This window comes from Scyliorhinus torazame, chromosome 5, assembly GCF_047496885.1.
Source record: "Scyliorhinus torazame isolate Kashiwa2021f chromosome 5, sScyTor2.1, whole genome shotgun sequence".
Taxonomy (NCBI): Eukaryota; Metazoa; Chordata; class Chondrichthyes; order Carcharhiniformes; family Scyliorhinidae; genus Scyliorhinus; species Scyliorhinus torazame.
Genome location: NC_092711.1, coordinates 89,539,641 through 89,551,861, shown reverse-complemented (window position 1 = coordinate 89,551,861; position 12,221 = coordinate 89,539,641). Strand labels below are relative to the sequence as shown.

Sequence of the window (12,221 nt, the reverse complement as noted above, 5' to 3'; positions counted from 1 at the left end):
TGTGGTGTGAATAGAGGACATTCCCCACCGCGGGGCATACTGGGCAAAGTATCCGCCATTGAAAGTTTAATTCAGTGACCAGTGAATGTTTTTATTTTCATGGGGTGCGCTGCGGCAGAAATCAATGAAATTAGAAACAAATTATACAGACCACCTAGATAAAATTCTCATGATTGAGTGGATCCTGAACTGTGGAGGGATCTAAACAAGACACTGGGAATCTTAAAGTACGAAGGCACCAGAATTTGATTTCTATTAAAGACGAATAATGTTATCTTAACTATTGTCAGGGCAGAAAAGTAAAACATTTTCCAAATAAATATCGAAAATAGATACAAAATGAGGAATTATTAAGCTCTACTTGTTTCTAAAAAAATGAAAGATCTAATAAAATATATATATTTTTAGATATCTTTCTATACCCTTTTCTCTCACGGATTCATCTGATTTCATTTTGAGATTATCTCTGTTTGCCCTCAGTGGTTTCCTGTTAGTTCCAGATTCTCACCAGTCTCTGAGTAAAGAAATATCAAGTGGAAACATTCTCTCCATATCTACCCCGTCCAATCCATTGATCATTTTAAAGATCTCCATCAGCTCACTGTTAACTCTTCCTTTTTCTAATGAAATAGACCCCAATATGTTCATTTAAAAAAATAAATGTAGAATACCCAATTCTTTTTTCCAATTAAGGGATAGTTTAGCGTGGCCAATCCACCTAATCTGCATATCTTTGGGTTGTGCGGATGAGGTCCACACAGACAAGGGGAGAATGTGCAAACTCCACACAGACAGTGACCTGGGGTCATGATCGAATCTGGGTCCTCAGCCCTGTAGGCAGCAGTGCTAACCACTGTGCCAGCATACAGTCCCAATCTGTTCAATCTATCCCAGCAGCTGTAATTGTTTTAGTTTACAAAATTCCTCAGTCAGTCCAGGATAGAAATTCAGGAGGAGACAGCCATTTTTCTTGGTTTGTATTTGCTGTGTAAATCCTCCGCTTCTAACCCCCTGTAGAAGGAGTTTCCAAACTCCAACACTGTCAGTCCAGGAGAGAAATTCACAACATTCTCTCCTCCTGCTCTGGGTTTGGCACTGGGACATTTCCTCCCGAGAGCTCTTGGGGCAACTGGGAAAGTGGTAGCTTCTCATTCGGGGTTTGAAGTATACACAACATGTTTCCGGGGTCTCTCCGCTGGATCAATTGGTTCCTCTGCCCCACAATCCCCCTATTTACCCATTGTGGACTTGAGAGAGAAGCATATGTCTCTAGTCTTGACTGACACCGTACATGCTCAAAACACTGCTCAAAACATGCTCAAAAATCCACATGGAGGCCCGACCGGGCCTACTTCAAGATCCGACCCCAGGAGCGCCCAGTGTGGGAACAGACCATGGGACCCAGCCCAACCTGCCTCAGGAAACCCCTGCCCACGACCCAGGACCCCCCAAATGGCGGCGACCCCGCGCAAGGGCCGGAACGTGCTGCAAGGTATTCCCGTGCCCGCAGAACGCCGGGACCCATCCAGATCACAAACATGCCCCCCTAGCAACCCCTCTACCTCAACCAGTGCCCGGGACCCTGCCAGATGTGACCCCAGATACGTAAACAGCGCCCTGATCCCCGCCAGCGCCCTGGACCCCGCCAGACGCAACCACCCACCTTCCACAAGGTCAGACTTCTCCCATCGGATCCCAGGATCATCCAGCAGCAGCCGCCGACCGAGAAAGCGAGGGAAACACGGCGGTCTGCAGGTTAGACTGAAGCAACGCGGTTTCAGGACCCCTCTCCCCAGCACACACCTGGCAAACGTCCAAGCGAACGAAAACAAGCTGGATGAACTTAACGCCAGACTTACCTCTCAGAGGGAAGTAAGAGACTGCTGTGAGCTCTGTTTCACAGAGACGTGGCTCACCCCCGCCTCACCAGACTGTGCCATACAACCTGAAGGCTTCTCAATTCACCAGGCGGACCGCACGGCATCATCAGGCAAAGCGAAGGTTGGGAGGGTTTGCCTCCTCATCAACTCCTCCTGGTGCTTGGATGTGGCGACTCTGGTGACCTACTGCTCCCCAGACCTTGAATACCTGACCGTGAAGTGCCGCCCATATTATCTTCCACGTGAGTTCACTTCAGCCATTATCACAGCTGTCTACATCCCACCCCAGGAAGAAGTGAGGAAGGCACTGGATGAACTATACACAGTAATAAACAACTACGAAACAGAACACCCGGAGGCCTTGTTCATCTTGGCCGGAGACTTCAACAAGGCAACCTCAAGAGTGTACTGCCAAAATTCCACCAGCACATCTCCTGTCCCACCAGGGGCGACAACACTATTGACTACTGCTACTCAAAAATCAAGGGCGCCTACCGTTCCATCCCCCGACCGCACTTTGGGAAATCAGACCATAAGACGGTGCTCCTTCTCCCGGCATACAAGCAGAAACTCAAGCGGGAGAATCCAGCTAAGAAGGTTGTGCAGTGCTGGTCCGAGGAGACAGAAGAGCTCTTACGTGACTGCTTAGAGACAGTGGACTGGTCCATATTTAAGAACTCAGAGACCAACTTAAATGAACATGCCACCACCATCACAGACTTCATCAGCAAATGTGTGGATGACTGCGTGCCAAAGAAAGCAGTACATGCGTTCCCCAACCGGAAACCATGGCTCAATCGCGAGATTGACTCCCTACTGAAGGACAGATTTGAGGTGTTCAAGGCAGCCGACCCTGACCTATACAAGAAATCCAGGTACGAGCTCCGCAAAGCCATCCGAAATGCCAAGAGAGAATATCAAACCAAGCTAGAGTCACAGACAGATTCTCGGCGGTTGTGCCAAGGACTAAGCAACATAACGGGCTACAAAGCGAAGTCGAACCGTATCTCTGGCAGCAGTGCACCCCTCCCCGATGAACTCAATGCATTCTATGCTCGGTTCGAGCAGGTAACCAACAATCCACTGGCGAATGCCCCACCAGCCCATAATTCACCCATACCCACCATCACAGCTTCCGAAGTCAGATTGGCCTTCCTGAAAGTGAACCCTCGGAAGGCGAGAGGCCCGGACGGGATCCCTGGTCGTGCACTCAGAGCCTGCGCGGCCCAGCTGGCAGAGGTATTCGCGGACATCTTTAACCTGTCCCTACTCCACTCCGAGGTCCCCACCTGCTTCAAGAAGACCACCATCATACCGGTACCAAAGAAGAACCAGGCAACGTGCCTCAATGACTACCGACCAGTGGCCCTGACGTCAGTCGTAATGAAGTGCTTCGAGAGGTTGATCATGAAGCGCATCACCTCTATACTCCCAGAACGCCTTGATCCACTGCAATTCGCATACCACTCCAACCGGTCCACATCAGACACCATTTCCCTGCCCCTACACTCATCCCTAGAGCATCTCGAAAACAAGGACTCCTACATTAGATTCCTATTTATTGACTACAGCACTGCCTTCAACACCATAATCCCAGCCAAGCTCATACCAAAGCTCCAAAACCTAGGACTTAGCTCCCCACTCTGCAACTGGATCCTCAATTTTCTGACCAACAGACCACAATCAGTAAAAATGAACAACAACACCTCCTCCACAATAGTCCTCAACACCAGCGCCCCGCAAGGCTGCATACTTAGCCCCCTACTCTACTCCCTGTACACACACGACTGCGTGGCAAAACTTGGTTCCAACTCCATCTACAAGTTTGCTGACGATACGACCATAGTGGGCTGGATCTCGAATAACGACGAGTCCGAATGCAGGAGGGAGATAGAGAATCTAGTGGAGTGGTGTAGCGACAACAATCGCTCCCTCAATGCCAGCAAAACTAAAGAGCTGGTAATTGACTTCAGGAAGCAAAGTACTGTACACACCCCTGTCAGCATCAACGGGGCCGAGGTGGAGATGGTTAGCAGTTTCAAATTCCTAGGGGTGCACATCTCCAAAAATCTGTCCTGGTCCACCCACGTCGACGCTACCACCAAGAAAGCACAACAGCGCCTATACTTCCTCAGTAAACTAAGGAAATTCGGCCTGTCCCCATTAACTCTTCCCAACTTTTACAGATGCACCATAGAAAGCATCCTATCGGGCTGCATCACAGCCTAGTATGGCAACTGCTCGGCCCAGGACTGCAAGAAACTTCAGAGAGTCGTGAACACCGCCCAGTCCATCACACGAACCTGCCTCCCATCCATTGACTCCATCTACACCTCCCGCTGCCTGGGGAAAGCGGGCAGCATAATCAAAGATCCGTTCCACCCGGCTTACTCACTCTTCCAACTTCTTCCATCGGGCAAGAGATACAGAAGTCTGAGAACATGCACGAACAGACTCAAAAACAGCTTCTTCCCCACTGTCACCAGACTCCTAAATGACCCTCTTATGGACTGACCTCATTTACACTACACCCTGTATGCTTCATCCGATGCCAGTGCTTATGCAGTTACATTGTATATGTTGTGTTGCCCTATTATGTATTTTCTTTTTTTCCTTTTTCTCTCATGTACTTAATGATCTGTTGAGCTGCTCGCAGAAAACTACTTTTCACTGTACCTCGGTACACGTGACAATAAACAAATCCAATCCAGTCCAATCCACTGGGTGGAAGCACGTCTGCACACTGCTCTGCTATGGTATGGATGGGGGACACTTCCCACCAGGGCAGGTTCAATTCAGGCATTCAAGAAGGAATTCGATGATCATTTGAAAATAAACATTGTGCAGTCATGTGGAGAAGGCAGGAGAAATGGCACTAATTGAAATGCTATTTCCAAGAGTCAGACATGACTGGCTGAATGCCCTCCTTCTATGCTCTGATAATTTTGTGATTCTGGGTAGTTTTTTGTGTTATTTCAACTAATCCCAGAACAGCACTCTGGCAGAAATCCAATAGACTGGGGTTCGACAATTGATTGCTGATTTTATTTCTGGGGCCTTAGGCTGCAATTCCACACGGATCTCAAAACATCATTTACCATGCAGTAATATTGACATTTAATGGCGGTGCTATCACCCATCATTCCCCGCGGCCCAGACTGCTCCCGATTTTCACTACTGGAAACACTGCGCAGCCGCGTTATTGGAGCATGCGCAGTGTAGTTAAATATGGTCGCCCGCGATGATGTCGGAGCAACATCAGGTAAGAAAGGAGTGGAGCCGGAAGGTGGACGTGGAAGAATAGAGTCTGTTGTGGGCGGGAAGAGTCGTATCTCCAAACTGGTGAAGAATCCTGTACAGGCCGCATAATAACCCAGTGACTGCACATTTACACAGAACGGGCAACAGATGCAAAGCTGAGGCTGATGAAAGGCCGGAGGTAACGGCAGCCATCTTGAGGGGAGGCAGCGGGTAGCAGTGCGCATGCGCGGTGCTCCCTGTCTTGCCAGCAGGAGGAGAGAATGTTGTGAATTTCTCTCCTGGACTGACGGATGGATTCTGGAAACTGCTTTTAAAATGAAAATCGTTTATTGTCACAAGTAGGCTTCAAATGAAGTTACTGTGCAAAGCCCCTAGTCGCCACATTCTGGCGCCTGTTCGGGGAGGCTGGTGCGGGGGTTTACAGGGTTTAGAAGGGGAGGATTTTCTCACAACAAACTCAAACCAAGAGAAAACGTTTTTTCTTCTAAATTCTATTCTGGACCGACAGTGATGATTTTGCATATTGAATCTCTGCACCCCCCCCGCCCCCCCCCATCACCACCACCACCACCAATCTCGAATGGAATGTCAAGACATTAATGACCTGTCTGAAATTCATTCTGTAAATGGTACATTACTTACCTAGAACATTCCATAAAGCTCCCTATCCACGATTCTAGGCGGCCAGTGTGTCGGTGCAGAATCAGCCTCTGCTGCGAGCATGTGTGATCTGGTGCTGCTGACAAAGTGAACACGGGGGAAGGGAGGTTGGAAAGTGCTGGTGAACAGAAGGGGGGGCCTGGAAACTGTGGGAAAACGTGTGGGGTGGGCTGGAAACCATGGGTGAACACAAGGTTGGAAGGCGGCCTGGAAACGGGGTGAACATAGGTGGGGGGAAGGAGCTGGTAACTGGATGGATTGGATTTTGTTTATTGTCACGTGTACCGAGGTACAGTGAAAAGTATTTTTCTGCGAGCAGCTCAACAGATCATTAAGTACATGGGAAAAAAAAGAAACTACATAATAGGGCAACACAAGGTACACAATGTAACTACATAAACACTGGCATCGGGTGAAGCATACAGGGGTGTAGTGTTAATCAGGTCAGTCCATAAGAGGGTCGTTTAGGAGTCTGGTAACTGCAGGTGAACGCAAGCCTGGGGAGCCTGGAAACTGCAGGTTACCATTGTGTGTGTGTGTGTATGTGGTGGTGTGGGGGGGGGGGGAAGTGGAGAGGGGGGGTTGGGGGGGGGGAAGTGGAGAGGGGGGAAGTGGAGAGGGGGGGGTTGGGGGGGGGGAAGTGGAGAGGGGGGGTTGGGGGGGGGGGGCAAGTGGAGAGGTGGGAAGACATTTAAAAACAAAATGAAATACAGAGGGTTCAGAAAACTGGGTGAACATGAGAGGCAGGTTGCTGAAACCAGGCATGGAGAGTGGGAAGTCTGGAAACTGCTGTCAAATGAAGTGGGGGCCAAGGGAAACCTCAGGTTTCCCCCAGCCCACCCTCTAGGATCTTGTTCAGGCTCTGGGTAAAACAATTTCTTCCTCAAATCCTCCCCCATTTCTTATCAAACCATAAATCTGTTCTCCAAGCCCTCGACCCATCAGCTAATGTAAACTGCTTTTCTTTTGTCACCTAAACCTGTCATCAATTTGTACAGCTCCATGAACCCACTCCTCAACCTCCTTTACACCAAGGAGAACAACCCCAACTGCTACAAGTTGTCGCTAAATTCCCTCATCCCTGCAACTATTCTGGTAAATTTCTTCGGCACCTCATCCTTCTTCATGTCCCCCTCCCCATGTCTCAAATCAGACAATACAATCCTGTACTATACACATTTTTAATCTACAATATACACATCCATAGTCTAGCAGCTTGCATGAAGCTTGTCAGGTCTCTATATCCTGGATAGGAAGTGGTGAGTATGGACCTGTTGATCAGCATGAATTGGCATCTTTGGAGAATTTGGAGGGTGTATTTTCCACAGAGCGAGAGGGAAATGAAATGAAATGAAAATCGCTTATTGTCACAAGTAGGCTTCAAATGAAGTTACTGTGAAAAGCCCCTAGTCGCCGGATTCCGGCGCCTGTTTGGGGAGGCTGGTACGGGAATTGGACCGTGCTGCTAGCCTGCCTTCAAAGCCAACGATTTAGCCCACTGTGCTAAACAGCAGAGTGAGTGAGATGGAGATTTACAGCTTTGAGGAAAAAGTGATTAAAGAATGTTCCGTAGAATCCTGAATTGTCTGTTTTGAATTTCTGTCTTGCACTGACATTGCTGACTTTTGTGAATTCCTTTTTCAGAATATCTGAAAGTGAGAATAACCAGACAGAAATCTCAAACCAAACATCACGTCAAGATCTGGTAGAGTCGCTCAATTCATCAGGACCTGAATCTCATTGGCCTAAGGCTCTAGAAGGGGTAACGTTTTTTTGTTCTGTCTTTTTTGAAATATTTTGTGACTGAAAAAGCCCTGCGACACACCGGAGAGAGTGTTTCAGTAAACTGTCTGTGGAAAGAGCTTTAACCAGGAATACAGCCTGAGAAATGTCACACCATTCGCAGTAAGGAAAGACTATACACTGGTTCTGTGTGTGGACGAGGCTTCAACTGATCATTCAACCTGGAGAGACACGAGGACACCGGCACCATGGAGAAACCGTGGAAATGTGGGGACTGTGGGAAGGAATCCCGTTCCCCATCTGAGCTGGAGATTCATCGGCGTATTCACACTGGGGAGAGGCCATTCACCTGTGAGTGTGGGAAGGGATTCACTCATTTAAACAACTTGCGGACACACCAGCGAGTTCACAGTGGAGAGAAGGCATTCACCTGCTTTGTCTGTCAGAAGGGGTTCACTCACTCATGGAATCTGTTGACACATCAGCGACTTCACACTGGAGAGAGGCCATTCACCTGCTCTGAGTGTGGGAAGGGATTCAGTCGGACATGCAGTCTGCAGACACACCAGCGAGTTCACACTGGGGAGAGACCATTCATTTGCTCTGAGTGTGACAAGAGATTCACTCAGTTACCTCACTTGCTGACACACCAGCGAGTTCACACTGGGGAGAGGCCATTCACCTGCTCAGTGTGTGGGAAGGGATTCATTGAATCATTCACCCTGCAGATGCACCAGCGAGTTCACACCGGGGAGAGGCCATTCATCTGCACTGAGTGTGGGAAGGGATTCACTCAGTCATCTAACCTGCTGACACATCAACGGGTTCACACCGGGGAGAGGCCATTCATCTGCTCCTTGTGTGGGAAAGGATTCACTCAGTTATCCCATCTGCAGACACACCAGCGAGTTCACAAGTGATTACAGAGAATGGATTGGGCAATTATTGCTGCTGTCAATCACATAAATTACTCAATCACAAAAGGATATTTGGGAGGGAAAAGGTATTTGGCTTGCATTTCTGTTTGGAACACCAAGTTGCCTTAGAGATGGACTGTGGTGGTTAGAAAGATTGTTTGTTTAATTTAGCTGGGTGTTTCTACAAAGTTTTGTGGGGAAAGTTGGTTGAGGTAGATTGGGAAGCTACATTAAAAGCTATGACAGAAGACGAGCAATACCTAGCATTTAAGGGATTAATACATAATTTACAACAAGTGTACATTCCTTTAAAGAACAAAAATCCAACAGGAATAGAGATGTAACCGTGACTAACCAGAGAAGTGAAAGTTTGCATTAATTAAAGGAAGAGGCTCAGGAGGGGCTGTTTAGCACAGGGCTAAATCACTGGCTTTGAAAGCAGACCAAGGCAGGCAAGCAGCACGGTTCAATTCCCATAACAGCCTTCCGAACAGGCGCTGGAATGTGGCGACTAGGGGCTTTTCACAGTAACTTCATTTGAAGCCTACTTGTGACAATAAGCGATTTTCATTTCATTTAATTTTCATAAAGCAACCAAAAAAGCAACAAGACCGAGGATTGAGAGCTTTTTAGTATTTAGCAAAAGAGAACCAAGATACTGATGAAGAAAGAGGAAACCGAAATGAGAAAAAACTAGTGAGAGACATAAAATCTGACTGTAAAAGGTTTGATAGATATGTGAAAAAGAAAAACATGTGTGTTCATTACAGACAGAATTAATAATGGTGAATGAGGCAGCAAAAATAAACAATCATTTCTGTAGAAAAGCCATATGTGACTCAAAATGTTTACTGTGTTCCTCTTTCCACATATACTGTCTGACCTGCTGAATTTATCTAACATTTCCTGTTTTTATTTAGTGTTAAACAAATGTGTGTCTGTCTTAACCCAGGAATTTACAGAAATCATCCCAATGATACTCGAGAACCAAGTGCATGAGGAACATAAAGAGATTAGTATTAGGAAACAGTAGTACTAGAAACATTAATGGGATTGAACATTGATAAATGCCCTGGCCCTGAGGATCTACATCCCAGAGTGTTGAAAGAGGCGGCTGTAGAGATGGTGCATCCATTGGTAATCAACTTCCAAAATTCTATGGATTCTGGAATAGTTCCTCCAGTTGGAAGGTGGAAAATGTTCACTCACTATTGAAGGAAGGAAGGAGAGAGAAAATGGGGAACTGCAGACCTGTTAGCCTGATGTCAGTCTATTCGAAAGGATGTGAAAACGGCACACTTGGAAAATAGCAGAGTCAGTGTGGATTTATCAAAGGGAAGCTGTCTATATCAGTGATTTGGATGTTGTGACATGGTACCACAGTGGTTAGCACTGTTGCTTCACAGCGACAGAGCCCCAGGTTTGATTCCCTCCTTGGGTCACTGCCTGTGTGAAGTCTGCACGTTCTCTCCGTGTCTGCGTGGGATTTCTCCGGGTGCTCAGGTTTCCTCCCATAAGTCCCGAAAGGCATGCTGTTAGGTAATTTGGATATTCTAAATTCTCCCGCTGTGTACCCGAACAGGAGTCGGAATGTGGCAATGAGGGGATTTTCACAGTAACTTCATTGCAGTGTTAATGTGAGCATACTTGTGACAATAATAAAGATTATTATTGAGGATCAGTTGTAATGTTTCCAAGTTTGCTGCTGACCTAAAACTCTGGAATTGTGTGATGCGAGGAGGGTCAGATTTTTAGATACTAAAAGCATCGAGGTGACGTGGAGACAGTGCAGGAAAATAACCTGGAGGTAGATCAGCCATGATCTAGTTGAATGGCAGAGTAGGCTCATAGAATCATACAGTCCCTACATTGCAGAAGGAGGCCATTCAGCCCATTGAGTCTGCACCAACCCTCCAAAACAACACCCTATCGAGGCCCAAGCTCCAGCCCAATACCCGCAACCCTACCAAAACATTTGGACTCTTCCAGAGGCAATGTAACACAGCCAATCCACCTTACCTGCACACCTTTGGACTCGAGCGGGCAAAAGGTCTGCTCCTACCCTCCTGTTTCCTCTGCTACTCAAAGGCAGTTTTTTAAAAGTTCATTTACGGGATGTGGGCATTGCTGGTTAGGCCAGCATTTATTGCCTGACCCTAGTTGCCCTTCAGAAGGTGCTGATGAGTTGTCTTCTTGAACAGCTGCAGTACTTGACGTTAGGTAGGAGGAGGAATCAAGCGGGCTGCTTTGTCCTGGATTGAGTTGAGCTTCTGGAGTATTTATTGGAGTTTCACTCATCCAGGCAAGTGGGGAGAATACTATTACACACTTGACTTGTGCCTTGTGGATGATAAGCTTTGGGGGGGTCAGGAGGTGAGTTACCGTAGGATTCCTAGCCGTTGACCTGTACTGGTAGCTGCAGTATTAATGTGACTAGTCCAGTTCAGTTTCTGATCAATGGTACCCCCCAGGATGTTGATTGTGGGGGATTCAGCAATTGTAATGCCATTGAATGTCATTACAATTGAAGGGGCGATGGTTAGATCCTCTCTTGTAGGAGATCATCAGTGCCTGACACCTGTGTGGCACAAATGTAACTTGCCACTTGTCAGCCCGAGCCTGGATATTGTCCAGGTCTTTCTGCATTTGGGCAAGGGCTGCTTCATTATCGAAGGAGTCGCAAATGGTGCTGAATATTGTGCAGTCATCCGCAAACATACCCACTTCTGATCTTATGATGAAGGCAGGTCATTGATGAAGCAGCTGAAGATGGTTGGGCCGAGGACACTACCCTGAGGAACACCTACAGTGATGTCCTGGAGCTCGTGGTTGGCCTCCAACCATCACAACCATCTTCCTTTGTGCCAGGTACGACTCCAACCAGCAGAGAGTGTTCCCCTGATTCCCATTGACTCCAGATTAGCTGGGAGTCCTTGATGCCATACTCGGTCAAATGCTGCCTTGATGTCAAGGACTGCCACTCTCACCTCACCTCTGGCATTCAACGCTTTTGTGCATGTTTGAACCAAGGCTGTAATGACTGCAGGAAGACATCAATAGACTGATCAGCCGGCCAGAAAAGTAGCAAACTGAGGTCAATCCAGAGAAGCGCGGGGTAATAAATACATTTGGGGAGGACAAACACGAGGGAAGGAATATGAATGGTATGATAGTGAGGTGTTGAGGGACAGAGGGGCATGAGAGTGCAAGTCCACAGATCCCTGAAGGTGACAGGAGAGGTAGATACGATGATTGTAAAGGCAGAGAGATACTTTGTTATTCACGGGGACATAGAGTACTACAGCAGGGAATATTCCCAGCAATTTCTATTGGAGGAAAGACCTGAAACCCCTCTCTCCACAGATGCTGCCAGAGCTGCTGAGTATTTCCAGCATTTTCTGTTTTTATTATAAGATCAGGGAGGTTATACTGGAGCTGTCCAAAACACTAGTTAAACCACAGCTGCATTACTGAGTACAGTTCTGGTCACCACATTGCAGGAAGGATGTGTTCATACCAGAGAGGATGCAGAGGAGATTGACCAGGATGTTGACACAAATGGAGAATTTTAACAATGAGGAAAGATTGGAGAGGCCGAGGTTGTTTTCTGTGGAACAGAGAACACTGAGGAGAGATTAACTGAGGTGTTTAACATTCTGAGGGGCCCTGGATAGAATGGACAAGAAGGATTTATTTCATTAATAGGTCAATAACCAAAGGGTTTAGATTTAAAGTAATTAGCAACGGATTGGGAGTGGAA

The 12,221-nt window shown here is 47.3% G+C and overlaps 1 long non-coding RNA gene across 2 annotated transcripts; it reads left to right on the top strand.

The window, feature by feature from the left end:
• The first annotated feature begins 5,101 nt into the window (after positions 1–5,101).
• LOC140418885 (uncharacterized) lies at positions 5,102–9,288 on the top strand. 2 transcript variants are annotated; one of them, XR_011945390.1, is made up of 2 exons: positions 5,102–5,142; positions 7,446–9,288. It is a non-coding gene; the product is annotated as an uncharacterized lncRNA (long non-coding RNA). The 2 variants fall into 2 exon arrangements; XR_011945389.1 differs by lacking the exon at positions 5,102–5,142 and adding an exon at positions 5,161–5,319.
• Positions 9,289–12,221: the final 2,933 nt, after the last annotated feature.